The sequence below is a fragment of the Adiantum capillus-veneris genome, chromosome 21 (genome assembly GCF_014529385.1).
Source record: "Adiantum capillus-veneris isolate H3 chromosome 21, ASM1452938v2, whole genome shotgun sequence".
Classification (NCBI taxonomy): domain Eukaryota; kingdom Viridiplantae; phylum Streptophyta; class Polypodiopsida; order Polypodiales; family Pteridaceae; genus Adiantum; species Adiantum capillus-veneris.
In genome coordinates, this window is record NC_140951.1 from 138154958 (window position 1) to 138166213 (window position 11256).

The following is an 11256-nucleotide window of genomic DNA, read 5'->3' on the forward strand; positions in this document are numbered from 1 at the left end:
TTCTTCAAGGTAAAATTGACTAATGACTAAGGATTTATCTCTCTCTCTCTCTCTCTCTCGCAAAGGTATTGCTCATGCCTAGTTAATTAAGTGTTATGATTAAGTTGCTACTACCAATTAAGTCCACCATCTATGCTCTCAAAGTTGCTCACTTTAATTCTCTTAATTCCGCTATTCTCTAAGTTCATAGGCCATTTCCATTACAACAAAGATCACAGCCAAGGCCTCCCTTTCTGTGGTGTTGTAATTCCTTTCCGTTTTGGAAAGGCTCTTATTGATGTAATATATTTTTTGTTGATATCCCAGGTTTCCAATTTGTAATAGTGCTCCCCCCAAAGTTCTATTTGATGCATCTGTGTATATATGAAATGGCTTGGTCTAGTCTGGACTCACTAGGATCAGTGTTGTGGTGAGCATCCTTTTCAATAACTCAAAGGATTGCTAACATTCAAGCAACCACATAAACTGCACAACCTTCCTGGTTAGTACATATAAAGGACATGCTACATGTGCAATGTATCTCACAAACCGTGAGTGGCATTTAACTTTTCCAAGGAATCTTTCAACTTGCTTTGCTAATGCTGGTGGTTCCATGTTCACTATAGCCCTCACTTTATCGGGGTCAATGGTGATTCCTTCCTTTGACACAATGTGACCTAGGAGGACTCTAGACTTCACAGCAAATGCACATTTCTCCGGGTTGAGCGTGAGACGTGTATCCCGGCATCTTTGCAGGCATAGCCTCAAATGAAAAAGGTGCTTGGCCTTATTTCTAGCCACACTGAAATCATTCACAAAGACTTTCATGAAGTCTGTTAGGTAGGCATAGAAGATTTCTTGTACCATTCTTTGAAATGTGGCCAGTGCATTCTTCAACCCGAACATCATTATTGTGGCAACAAACACCCCCCATTATATGATGAAGGCCATCTTATCCTTGTCCTCTAGTGCCATTTTAACTTGGTTGTACCCATTGAACCCATCCAAGAAGGTATATATTTCTTTTCCTGCCACCTCTTCTAACAAGGAGTCTGTGAATGGCAATGGGAAGGGGTCAGGTATGGTAGCTGCATTGAGCCTCCTATAGTCGACACACACCCTTATTTTCATGTTCTTTTTTTGAGACTACCACTATTGATGATATCCATGTTGCTTTTTCCACTGGATAAATGAACCCCACTCTTAGCAATCTATCTATTTCTTCCTTTACTTGTTTGCCATAGTTTGGATTCATCTTGTACTTTTGTTGTTTAATTGAAAATGCTCCCTCTTTTAGGTTAATCTTGTGCTCATAAAACTTAGGATCAATGCCTTCCATGTCCGTATAAGACCAAGCAAAACATCCTTGTATTCTTCCAACAGCTTGATAAGCTGTTCCCAAAAAACCCTTTTCAATTCTTGACTTATTTTTACCATTTTTTGCTCTTTCGGGGTGCCAATGTTGACCTCTTGCAACTCTAGTTTTACTCATACGGATGGCTTGCTTTCCTTCATTGCTTGGTCCTCTTCCCACGTCTTGATCTCCTTCTTGCTTTGTTCCCTACCATCTTGTTCCGGGCTCATCATCGGTTGCTTCCCTCCGATCAACTCTTTTGTAGTTCCTAATTCAAATTTCCCCTTACTCATTTCATCAAGCATCTGATCCACATGGACTAAAAATAGTGGTACTATATGTGGGTTTTGTCGTAACAAGGCTTCTTCTTCATCTTTCTCTAACCCTTCAGCTAAGTTGCATGTTTTTGCATACCTTGGTGTTGATGCTGGGTCCCTCACAATTTTGTTGGTCCCAAAATGAATATATATCTTTCTCTTGCCTTTCGTGATAAAAACTCTATCTCTATTCCAGTCATGCTTTACCTTTGCATCTCTCAACCAAGGTCTTCCCATTAGTACTTGATAGCTAGTCTCTACTCCTTTTTGCATTGGCAATACCATTAGATGTACAAGGAATTCCATGCCACTGATGTTGGTTTTGACATTTCTCACCAGTCCTTTTGGTATCACTGTCTTGTTATCTGCCATCCGTATGTTGAAGGAGATGGGTTCTATGCAAAGAGCTAAACTCTTTGCTGCTTATTCAGAGATTACATTGACTCTTGAGCCATCGTGAATGATTACTCCCTTCATCTCATTTTTTTTAATGGCCAAATTGATTTGTGCCACATTGTCATCTTTAATACGGACATTGTTGGTTCCTCCTTATCACTATTCTTCGTGTCTTTCCTTAACTGGCTGAAGACTTTCTCCTTAAAGCTTGGGCATAGATTTAGAAGTTTCCTCAAAGATATCTTATGCTCCATTAAGGAATCTAATAGATTTGATTCTGCCATACTGCTTGCCTTTTTAGTCAGGCTACCATATTCCCTTTTCCCTGTTTGACAGATTCCCTTGATTCTTACCAGGTAGGTTTGCCTCTTGTTGATTTTCCAACAAGTGTCCTCAGAGCTCTTCTGGCTCCGCTTGAGTGTGCGGACCCTGTGGATTCCGTTCATGACACTTTTGAATTGTACCGGCTCCATTTCTTGGTTTGGCCTCTGTTGGCTCTGACCATTCATTTTTCAGGCATCCCTAGCCTTGCCCTCCTCGTGGTGCCTCTTTGGGTAACTCAGGGGATTGTTGGGCTCCATTTTTTTGGACACATCAATGTCCCGGTGCCTCTCTGGGTCACTCATGGATTTTCTAAGCTCTTCTTGCCTCTTGTCCATTGTCGATCTGTCCATTGCCGGGCTCCATTGGCTCCATGCAATTTCTCTTTGGGCATCTCTAGCCCTGTATATCTCTTGGTGCCTCTTTGGGTCACTCAGGGATTCCTTGGGCTCTTCCGGCCCGTCATTTTTCCGTCCACTTGGGTCCCATAACATTTCACTCTCAACGTCTCCGGCATTGTATGTCTTATCCATTTCTTATATCCTTGCAATCCATGATGTATCTTTAGTCCTTTTCCTTCACTAAGATTCAGTGATTCACCAAAATGCTTCTAATTATTTTCCTTTTTGTCTTGTTCCATTGTGAGCAGCTCTTTGACAAATTTCTTAATGTTGTGCTACTCATCCCATTCACTTGTGGCTATGTGGTCTTCTTGTTGCACGGGACTCTTTATTCCTCATTTTGCCATTGCTCTTGTCACTACATGGACATTACTATCATAGTTGTCATTTGTAATGCTTATCATTTGTAACACAGTCGGAGGGTTTTGAGGATCATCAGGCCCTCTTTGTTTTTCAGCTAAATGCCTTAATCTCATAGGGCAATCTCGACTCATGTGTCCCACCGCATTGTAGTAGTAACACATGAACGGGCCTTGATTTGCTCCCAGAGTCCTACAACATCCTCTTCCTTGAAAGTAGGCCCTTCCTCTGCCCCTTGCTGGAATAGTTACTTGTTGAGTTTGGACCTCAGCCTAATTTACTACTGCAAACCTGTTGCGCATGTTGTATCAACAGTTGGATGTGGTGTGATTGTACATGTTGCAAATGGCACACATTGGAGGTGTTGTGCAGTCCTCATGGAGAGGCCCTTCCTATTTACATTGAGAACAGAAGATGCATTTTTTTCCTTTTTATTGCTTTACTTTCTTCATTTCATAAAAAAGGTCCAACATTTTTTCTTTCCACTTCCTTTTACCTTTCTCTTCCTTCTTGGACTTTTCATGCTTCTCCCCGTCTAATTCACTTGAGGTAGATTCCTCTAAATTATTCATCTTTTCAGGTGAGGGTTTTTGTGTCTTTTTCTTCTTCCTTTCTAGTGCTCTTCTCTTTGACACCTTTGTCTCTTCAATGAGTTCTTCTAATTGATCCTCATTTTCTACTTGTTTGGTGGTGACCGCAGCATGGCACTTGGGGTTGAGTCCTCTTATGAACCAATTTTCTACTTGCCTAATGGATGGTTGTAAAAGTTTCTCTACCCTTTGCTTCATGCTTAGCATTTTTATCGCATATGCTTCTATATCCATGTCTTTTTGTTTAAGCTCCTTCATCTTGTCACACAGCTGAATACTGGACTTTTCTTCCCTGGATCTCTTGAGAAATGCATCCCTAGCTACTTCATATGTTTGAAAGTGATTAGTTGGATACCTGGAGTTCCATTCAATGGCTTTTTTGTTAAATGTGTTGATGAATGTGTTCCGTTTGATTTTTGCAAGCTCAACGATTGTTATTGCAGGGTTGCAGGTCTAGCTACCCTCCAATATTGCTCAAACTGTGTGACGTGGATATCTGCATCTTGAGATTCTTTCCCTAAAAATATGGGGAAGTTTCTGGCCAAATTTGCCATCTTTATTTCTCTTCTTTGTTGCTGTTGCAGTGCTTGTTGTAAGAGTTGTGGTTGTTGCGGGTGATGCAATTGGGGTGGACGAGGTAAATTGGGGTGTGGTGAAAGTGTAGCAGTCCCTCAATGGCAGCTTTATGTTTGAATTTCTAGCTTGTTTAGTTGTGTTTCAAGAAACCCAACAGATTGCCAATGTGTTGTTGCTTATTTTCAGAGTTGCGCTGAACATAGATGCACGGGTGACAACTCTATCTCTGAGAAAACACTCTTGCTAGATTACCTACTCCGCGCTCACTTGAGTGCTCTCTCTCTCTCTCTCTCTCTCTCTCTCTCTCTCTCTCAACACAGGCATAAACATTGAACCCCATGACGCCACTCCACAATAGATATAAGTGAAAGACAGATGCTAGACACAGTAAACACATTCATGGCATTACTTGAGCTCAAAAATAGTTGATGTATTATGGTTGAAAATACACGGAGAGCTCTCATGCATAAGCTAGTTTGCTACTGCAGCCACTCCCAACCCATCGACCCCTACTCAGTAAGATACTACCCCTTTTTACACATGCACTACTTTCTTGACTCAGGCCGTCCTTGGCTTTGGTTGTTGTGGGGTTGTGGCTCCACTCTTTGCCCGAAAGTTTCTTGTGTGGCCCCTTCTTGGGCTCTTGGCCAATTTGCCTCCCAAGGCACTTCCCTAGGAGGCACTTCTTGCTCAACAATTTGATATCAGAGCAGGCTTCAGCTTCTCAAGCAGTGTCGCCAGCACCTTTAAAATCACAGTCTTTGAGTGAGGAGAAATTTTACAAGCATCTTCAAGTTGCTATACTTGGTAGATAAGCCCTTAGGGCATGCACTTTCAAAACAGCTATTTGAGATCCTTTTGGAGTCCGTTTGAGTGATTTGGGTGATGCACATGCATTTTTGTCACTTTGTGCAGATATTGCATCAATATAATTTTTGCAAAACATGCATACATAGTCTATTGTGGACCGTGCTACATAGCACATGTTGTTTTCCATACATCCCATTCAATCATCGACCATGGTTGAAAGCAATAATATATTTTTCATGTTATCTTCTGAGGACAAGTTGGATGGAGACATCAACTACCCACTTTGGGCTTACATGATGCAACATGTTCTAGTCTCAAAGGGATTGTGAAACTTTGTGCAGGGTATAGATGTTTGTCCAAGTTTTGTGGATATAGGATCTATTGAGGATGTTGCAAGTTCTTCTATAGGTGCAGGTGTTGTTCACATCACTACTATGGCTGCTGGTGTTCGTGGTATTCTATCCCACTACTGAACAAATTTGTTGGGATAGTAAAGATAGTCAAGCTCATATCATGATTGCTTTATCTATAAAGTGTAATATTACTCCCCACATTCCTCGAGCTAAAAACAAAACAGGCTTGGGATATTCTAGCAAGTTTGTATGTAGGTCAAAATGAGGCAAAAATTTCAAACCTGCATAAAGAGCTAGAATAAAAGATAATGCAGGAAAATGATGACATGAAAGTTTTTCTTGCTAAGATTAAAGATCATTAAGAGCAGTTGATTTTTGCAAGAGGTTATTCCAAATAGAGTCGTATAAGACTTTTGCTTCTTCTTGGAGACTTGTTATAGAGGATAGAGTTGATGATGCCAGATATGATACATTAGTGAGAAAGCTCTTACAAGAGGTGCAATCTAGGAAAAATAGGGCTAGAAAACGTGTAGCAAACCAAGCATTTGTGGCTGCACAGCAGAAAAGAAGTGGAAAAAATGTCAATTCTTTTAATCCTTGTTCTACTAGGAAGCCTACAGTTGTTCCACAAGAAGCAGCAACAAATCTATGAAGACGGGTGATAAAGGCAAGAAAAAGATGAGGTAAAACTATTGTAAATCCAATGATCATGTCATCAAGAGTTTCCCTAAACTAAAGGCTAAAGAGGCAAAGAAAAAAGAGTTAAATGTAGTTACAATTGTGGATACTTCTACAAATGCAAATTTCATAAATATTGTGCAGGATACAAAATGGGCATTTAGTGCTTATTGCTAGTATGACCTTTCTGTGCATGATGCATGTATGGTAGTTTTTGTTGACTCTGATGTATGGTACTTTGACAGTGGTGCTACAAAGCACATTACCTCACATTGTGATATGTTCGCTTTTCTTGAGGCTGTCCCTAATGGAAATACTGTCACATGTGTTAACAATGCTTCTTACCCAATAAAGGGTGTTGGTAAAATTATGCTTACTGCTGCTAATGGCAGTTCTTTCACACTTGCAGATGCGCTGTGTGTACCAAGAATAAAGAAGAATCTTTTGTTAGTCTCTGCACTTGCAAGACTTGGACTAGTTGATGTCAAATTTGAGGATGATAGATGTACAATTCATGATTTGACGTGTGGCGATACAATTCTTGCATTTGGTAGCTTGTTTTGTGGGCTGTATAGGCTCAGTTTTTATGATAGGTGTGTGAAAATTCAGCAAATGCAATTTTTGATGTGAAAGCAATTTCAGATGCAAAACTATGGCATGCACATTTTGGTCACTTGAATTTTGGTAGTTTGCTGCATTTGCAGAAGTCTCATATGGTTGCTTTGTTTCCCCTCTTGAGGCACTATTGAAACATGTATGTGAAGGTTGTATTTTGGGGAAAATGCAACGTTCCTCTTTTCCTAAAGATGGATCCATGTGAGCCAATTGCAAATTGCAATTAGTACATTTTGACTCCGTCTTTTGGTAAACACTTGCACTTTGTCACTTTCATCGATGATTACTCAAAGCATGCATGGGTATATCCACTGAAGGCAAAGTCCAAAGTGTTTTTGTGCTTCAAGCAATTTATGCTTATGGCGGAAAATGTTCAAATTCTCTATCAACGTGCTAGGGATTTTGTCATTTGGGTCCCTTGGTGAATTGTCTATCTCTGTGGTAGCAATTGTGATAGTTGTCAATTTTATTAGATTTGCATAAAAAAGGTGTCCTCACCTTCGTCTAGCTGAATGTAGTCTCCTCATTCTATGCACCACCTTTTTAGGCTGGGTTTTGGACTTCTTAAGTTAATTTTTCCTTGATCTATATTTTATCCAAGTTATGCTATCCTAGGGTTTTTTGATCAACTTCAACTCCTCATGGTACATTCCTTAGGTTATGCATTGTAATTTTTTTTTAAAGGGCACCACGCTTACCGTGAATTTATGGTTTTTGAGATTATGTAGAAGACAACTTTTAGATCTTGACATTATTAGTTTCAAAAAATCATGATGAAGGTTCTATGCAAAGTGATTTCTCCTTCCCCCTCAAGGATTGAGAGAGGATGGGCAATAAATTGGTGGGCAAGTGGTGGTATTTTCCTCATTGATGTGGGGAAGTTAGGGTGTTTTGGACAAAACCTAAAGAGAATTAGATGTAGAGGCACTTAGATTCATTGAGGTGTACTCAAATGAAACTATCATAGTAAATGGTGCCCAAGTTTCTCATAACCAATGGGTGTTTGACCAAGTGTCTACCATTATACATCCAACTAGGATTAGATGTTTGTGCATTCCTTCTAGCTTTAGGGGGCCACGAGATGTTGTGTTCTTTGATCCTATGTTGGATCCACCTATGTTCCAGAGAATCCTAGTTTAGGATTACCATTATACTTATATATGATAGTATTCTCATAATTTGTAGTAGGCTTTGTATAATCACAGGGATTTTATGGTTTTTCATGAGTTGTATATGGCTTGTATAGTCTTAGAGTTTTTATGATGTTCAATATCATGTGCCTTGAGAAAATTTGTGTTGATTACTATTATCTTTAGGTCTAAAGTGTTTTTATAAGAAGGGAAAGAAAAGAAAAAGAAAACCTAAATTAAGTTGTTGATTTATAAGCAAACTGACATTTTAATCTAACTCAAGAAAATCACTGCCATTCCCAGGTTAATAATTGTGCAAGTAGTTTATATACAGCTATCAAGAGAAGAAACTACTGTTAAAACAAGTCTAGCACTCAACCTTTAAAAGAGAAGAGCCAAACGTGGAATGTGATGTCAGAGCCTGTGAAGTCAGCTATCTTAGATTTATCATAACTCATGAAGGAATTTCAATGGATTGGCAAAGGTTAAGGATATAGTAGAGGGGCCAATAGCCAAGACCGTCAGCAAATTTTGGGGGTTTCTGGGGATTAGTGGATGGTATGGAATATTTGTCAAGGACTATGCTCTCATTGCTGCACCCTGACCTAGTTATTTACTGAAGAAATCATCCAAACTTGTATGGCCACAAGAAAAAGAAGGTTGTTCTATTCAGAACAAACAATACCTCACTTCACCCCTTGTACTCAAATTTACCAATTTCACTTAGGAATTTGAAGTAGTAACATATGCAAGTAGCTTTGCTGTCAGAGGAGTTCTATCACAAGAAGACCAACTAGTTGCCTTAATCTCCCAAAAGCTGAGAATCCATGAGTTAAATTATCCAACTCTTTGGTTGTCATCTACCCTCATGTCATGGAGACATTACCTTTTGGGATGCAAGTTTCAGTTATTTATTGATCATCAAAGCTTAAATTGGATTCCTTTATGAGGAATGTAACTCCCCAGTAGCTAGACATCTTGGCTATGAAAAAACCTCAATGCTATAAGGAAGAGCTATTTTTGGCCCAAAATGAAAGAAAATATGCTTTGCTACATCAAACAATGCCTTTCTTGTCAAAGTATTAAGGCAAAGCGAGTATTAATTCCAAGGAAGCTTCATCTCCTTGATGTTTCTCAAATGAAATGGGATTTTATCAACATGGACTTTGTAATAAGTCTTCCCATGGTACAAGGAGGCTATGATTCAATCATGATGGTAGTGGATATACTCACCAAGGTATCCCACTTGATACTTGTAAAGAAAACTTATATAGCCTTTGATATAAGTTAACTCTTTGTTGAAGAAATATTTTGACTACATGGGCTTTCTCAAAAGGATAATTAGTGACAGTGATGCTAAATTCACTTCCAAGTTTTGGAGGGTCTTATTTGAAGCTCTGGTTTGCAATTAATTTTTAGTTTGGCTTATCATTGTTTGCGGGTCTCCGCGACGAACGTCCCTAGCACAGCCTCCAAACATCAACATACAAATCAATACTAGGGAAGCGACCATGATGAGGCATAGAAACTCACTAGTGTGTCAATCCTAATGAAGTGAACTCAATGCAAGACGCTATACCAACTCAACTAGCAAATCAAATGCTCGCACATCAGGTAATCTGCCAAAAGTCCTTCTACACAGCTCTACAGTCATCACGCCCGTTCTCCATGCAAATCAACTCGGATTTGCACGAAACTTGAAAGAGAGCTTCAGGGCACTAACATGAACTTACCCCAGGTCTGTCATACCATTTTGAATGGGGGCATGGATCGCTGTCCATGATCCCAAAGTGCACAAAAACAGGTATAGATTGATCCTAAAGGGTCGTTTTAAGGTCCCTAAAGCCTCTCCTAGGCTCAAAACAATATAAAACACGCCTATATATGCTCAAAACACCTATTTAAGGCCTAAACGGAGTCGATCATGAACACATACACTTGAATTGAAGAGCAGAACGAAAGGGACACAATGCAATAAATGAAACTTGATTTGGATTATCAATGATGCAATGTCGATCGATACAATTTGGAGTAAGGTGGCGGCTCACTGCATACGCCAATAGTTCTCCTCAAAAAAATGATAATGTACACACTTAAGGTTTTGACCTTTATACTTTAGGTCTTACAAAAGGCTTGTCCGGCCAAAAAGGCCTATCCTCATAATACCTCCTAGTTGTACATTTGGTTCTCATAAATCATACAGAAAAATTACATGGCTTAGTGTTGGACTCAGGAAAACTCGTCTACAATAAAATATTAAAAAAGCTTTGAAAAATATGGGTTTGCCGACTAGGAGGGTGCCCGTTGCTTCATCCTCCAAACACTCCCCCCTTCCTAGCCGATGCACGCCCTTGTGCATGCTTACTGTTGTGGCCTTTGGTGTGGCTCCAGAGTTGTGAGCTTTGCCGTGTAGTTCATCGTGCTTGTTGCAGCCCCGATTTCATGAAGTTGCTGCCAGAATGGATTCTTGGCCAATGTAGTCTGGTAAGCCACATACCTTGCCTTGAGGTCCTTCGCCATAAGATGGAAAATGGTTGTGTCAATTTTAAAGAATCCTGTGACAAAGGCCTCTTCAAATGTTTGCAAATATTGTGATGGCAAGTACATGAGCCTAGAGTACATTGCCATGATAATGGTTCTGGGTGGTGAGTCTTGTAAATTCTAGCAAATCCCTCTGTGGCCTTCCAAAAATAAATTCTACAGATGATCATCATCCTTAGTATCCTTGAACACCTGGATACAAGTGATGATCATCCGGGCAATTTTCACCAGCATCTGACAGGCCAGGTCTAGCACATCCCTCAGAAGCTTTATTGTTGTGTTTAGAGTATGAATCATGTAAACTTATGTTGGAGGGGTTTGAGCTATCAAGATTGGATAGTTGAGAACAACTTTCCTTCTCCCCTTCCATATTGTAAATTTTGGCCATGTTCTTCTTCTTGGAATTGGGCAGAAGGTCGGATCAATTTGAATGTGTTGAGGAGGGTTATGATAGTTTGTTAAGTCCTGTGGATGCTCCTTCACCATTTTTTCCTCCATTTTGGGTGGTCTTCTATGAGGTCTTGAGCTTCTTTAGTGGTTAAAGTGATGCCCTCGTAGCCACCTTCATCATGTCTATCAAGTACTGGCCGCATCTTTTGTTTCCACAAATTGGCCTCATGCCTCATTAAAGGTAGTGGCAGCATCTCGTGGCCCACATCTTTCACGTGTTCTTCTGGCTGTAAAAAAGTGAGGACTGCTGAATTCATTACCTTAACTTCATATATCATGAATTCTTTTGCGGGCCCTTCGGGCACGTCGTCTATGCTTTGTGTTAGCTTCACTCTGACATCTAGAGCCCCTTGTGCTGGTTCTAACTTCTTGATCACCTTCTTCT